Source organism: Neophocaena asiaeorientalis, unplaced genomic scaffold (genome assembly GCF_003031525.2).
Source record: "Neophocaena asiaeorientalis asiaeorientalis breed wild unplaced genomic scaffold, Neophocaena_asiaeorientalis_V1.1 scaffold204, whole genome shotgun sequence".
Lineage (NCBI taxonomy): Eukaryota > Metazoa > Chordata > Mammalia > Artiodactyla > Phocoenidae > Neophocaena > Neophocaena asiaeorientalis.
In genome coordinates this window covers 10745204-10749596 of record NW_020173922.1, presented here as the reverse complement: position 1 = coordinate 10749596, position 4393 = coordinate 10745204, and positions in this window count along the sequence as shown.

Here is a 4393-nt window from a genome sequence, read left to right as displayed (position 1 = left end):
AGAAAGGCAACCAAGATGAGGCAGGTGGGGCTGACAAGAGCGTGTTAGGAAGGACTACCCATTTATACCGATAACTTGGACTTTATCCTAAAGGCAGTGGAAGCACTGATGGCTTTTAAACAGAGAAGGGACACCATCAATTTGTGCTTTGAAAGCTTCACTCTGGCTGCCTTGGTGTGGGTAAAGAGTTAGAGGAAAACACCTCTGGGGATAGCAGAACTAGCTAAAAGGCCATGGGGTGAGAGTTGATGGTGGCCTGGAATAGGGACGTGGCAATGGAGCTGGAGAGAAAGCAATGGATTTAAGAGATGTTTTAGTGGGTTGAATTAATAGGTCTTACTGATTTGTTGGCTTTGGAGAGTCAAGAAAAAGGATGAGTCAAAGAGGATGCTCCAGTTTCTGACCTGGAGAACTGGGTGGCTGGTGATGCCATTTGCTGAAATATGGCACATGAGAGAATAGATAAATCAGTTTTGAAAATTTGGGTTTGCATGACATATCCAAAAGAATATTCTTGGGGGCTGTTATACACAGGGCCTGGCACTTAGGGAAGTGAGAAAGAGAGAGACGTACATTTAAGATTTATCTGCAACTAGATGACAATGGAAGCCACGGGAGTGGATAAAACAACCCATCATCTCTATGGAGTATAAAGAAAGGAAGACCTAAGTCAAGCCCTAAAGAATACCAGCGTTTAAAGGATGGGCAAGAGAAGGGGCTTCCAAAAGAAAATAAGAAGAATCAGCAGAAGAAGTGGGAGGGAAAAAATCAAGAGAATGTGGAGTCATGGAAGCCAAAGGAAGAGGTGATTTAAGAAGGAAGGAGTGGTCCCATGTCCAATATTGCCAAGAGGCCAAGTAAAATGATGTCTAGAGAAGGCCCATTAGATTTGGCAGCTGTGAGGGTAGACACCAGACTGTAGTGAATTAAAGAGTGACATGGATATGAAAAATTGTAGACAACAAATGTAAACAATGCTTTGAAGAAGTTTGATATGCCTCCGTGCAAAAATAAGAAAATAAAATGGAGAATTGGGTGCAAATTTTCACACAAATTATCTCTTAAAAGACACCTTGGTCCTAGATGTTACCATATTTCAGGGGCAACATTTTCACATGAGTTTCCAATTTTCTCAATTCTTCATCTTGTTTGAGAGCATAGACTCAGACAAAAATGGTTATTCTAAGTCAGCACAAATTTCCTTTCTTGGGACAAAATGAGGTTTCTTTAAGTGGGCCCCACAAATCTATCATCTGCTAATCATTTTTGTGACTGTCCTCAGAACGCTTGCCAAATCCTTCAAGTTTCTCTTGAACCACTGACGCATCATGCAATGAAAGGTTTACATGGTAGGGACTCATCAGCTAGGTGAAAAAGACTGACTGGTTAACTTGGGCCAAAAAAGGGGGAGGACACTTGTTAAAAAGCTATGGAGGAGCTCACACAAACACAGAAAACTTAAAGAACCAGAAAGGGCAGAAACCAAAGTAGCTTGGGGCATCTGTGTGGCAGGAACTGATAAGAACTCTTTCTTGAGGGTAGTGCTCTCAGGGAACAGTGTGGCCTGCCTGGATCACAAACATATTTGTCCAAGAGGCAAAGATGCCTTGATTGACAGCTTCATCAAGAGGGAAAATGGATGTCCCCCAAGGACAAGTGAGGTGCTAGAACAGGAAATAGAGGTTGGACATTCACCGCAGCCCCTAGGAGATTCAAGTCCTGGAGTACCTAGCTGCATATAAGACCTCATATAGTTGATCTTTGAACAATAATTATTCAAACCAAGATTCCTCACTGTGTGGCTTTCCTTACCAGCAACACTCCTTTGGCTATGATTTCCACCTGCCCCTTCTTTCTCTATCTCCTTCCTGGGCTTAAACATACAGACAAGTCTTCAGACACTACAGCAGAATATGCTGTTGTCCTCTCTCTGGCCAATCTTCCTCCTTCCTCCAAATTAGAGTTTCAAATCCCCAAATTCAGCCTGGGACATTGATGGATAGAGCATCTGAGCTCCGTACTTCTCTTACCTAGTTCATTTGATTAGTGGAGACAGCTGCAATAGAAAATTCAGACCCCAAAGTGTGTGTTGAGCCTGGATGATTCCATTTGGCTGAATCCCCAGACAGGAGGACTGGAGAGCTATCAAATACCCACTTTCCTTTGTGCTGGGCACATGCAGCCGGCTGAGTCCCAATGCCTTTGTAGTAAATAACCTCACATAATTCACTGTTATCCCAGACTGCAATTGTCCTTTGTGCATCCCAGTCATCACTTAATTGTGTGCAAAAGGAAATGTCAAGATCTTTCCCTTTTAAACTCAATCATGGAGAAAAAGTTGTGGAGCAAAAGGGTGATAGGTAAATAAGACTCTTAAACAGGAGTCATTTTGCAGAGAGATGTATTTCTGCAAAGATACATGTAAATAATTTGGGAATTGTTTTGTTTGGTGTTGTTAAATTAACTAGTACTCATTTTCCCATTGGCTAATGAGTTCAGAATTGCTTCATTGCTGCCTGAGCTTCAGCCTTTCGAAGTATGATAATGTGGCAGTAAAGTGTTCTGGCTTTTGAAGCAGCCAGCTGGAGAGTTTGAATTCAACTCCACTTTTTACTAGTTACATCTCCTTGAGCCCATTACTTACTGTTTTCGAATCCCGTTTTCTATGTGTGTAAAAGAGAGTTTGTCTTGGTCTTAGTGAACAATGCATAACAACACACAGTACTTGGCACAAAGTAAATACCCAGTGAATTTTAGCAGTTATTATTACTTTTAGCTCTTCTTTAAATTTCTGTGCTCTCTAGCTACACTCAACACTACTTGAAAACAATTCTTTTAAAAAAATTTTATTGTAAAATTAGTAAATGTTTATTGTAGAAAATTTGGAAAATATAGAGAAAGAAGAAAAACACAAATAATGATCCTTAATCCACTTCTGAGAGAAAATCATTCCTAACACTCTAATGTTATTCATGCATATAGATGCCTTTTTGGTATTCAGTTCTTCCAAGTATTAAAATAACTGTTAATTAAAGGAACCATGCTCATACAGGTGAATCTTTTTAAAAAAAATTTTTTTTGTTGAGATATAATTAAAATACCATAAAACTCACCCTCTCATAATATTCAGTGTTTTTTAGTATGTTTGCAAAGTAGTGAGACAATCATCAGTATCAAATTTCAGAAAATTTCATCATCCCCCCAAAAACCCCATACCTATTAGTAGTCATTCCCTATTCTTTACTCCCCCCAGCTCTTGGCAACCACTGGTCTATCCTCTGTCTATAAGGATTTCTCTATTCTAGACATGTCATGTAAATGGAATCATACAATATATGGCCTTTTGTGTCTGGCTTCTTTCACTTACCGTAATGTTTTCAAGGTTTATCCATGTTGTAACATGTATCAGTACTTCATTTTTTTTTATGGCTGAAAAATATTCCATTTTATGGCTATAACACAATTTGTCCATTTATTAGTTGATGGGCATTTAGATTGATTTCACTTTTTTAAAAAATAAATTCATATATATTTGATTAAGAGGCATCACATCTGTGTTGGATTTTTTGGGGTTTTTTTGGTTTTTTTAGATGTTGGGGGTAGGAGTTTATTAATTAATTTATTTATTTTTGCTGTGTGGGGTCTTCGTTTCTGTGCGAGGGCTTTCTCTAGTTGTGGCAAGCAGGGGCCACTCTTCATCGCGGTGCGTGGGCCTCTCACTATCGCGGCCTCTCTTGTCGCGGAGCACAGGCTCCAGACGTGCAGGCTCAGTAGTTGTGGCTCACGGGCCTAGTTGCTCCGTGGCGTGTGGGATCCTCCTAGACCAAGGCTCGAACCCGTGTCCCCTGCACTAGCAGGCAGACTCTCAACCACTGTGCCACCAGGGAAGCCCTGATTTCACTTTTAGATTATTATGAACAATGCTGTTATGAACATTCATGTATAGATTTTTTTGTGGCCAAATGTGGTGAATCCTTTTGAAAAGTAAAAACTTTTCAAAAATCTAGTAGATCTCTAAAATGCTTCCCATAAATGGTGTTATGGGTTGAATTGTGTCCACCAAAAAGAAGTTGAAGTCCTAACCACTAGTCCTGGTAAGTGTGACCTTGGAAATCGGGTCTTGGCAGATGATCAAGTTAAGACGACCGTGTTCTTATTAAAGGGGAAATTTGGACACAGAGATACGCACACAGGGAGAAGGCCAAAATGAAGGTAGAGATTAGGGTGAAGCTTCTCCAAACCAAGGAATGCCAAAGATTGACAGAAGAGCACCTGAAGCTCAGAGAGATGCCTGGAATAGATTCTGTCACAGCCTTCAGAAGGAACCAACCCTGCTGACACCCTGATCTCGGACTTCTTGCCTCCAGAACTGGAAGACGATAAAATTCTGTTG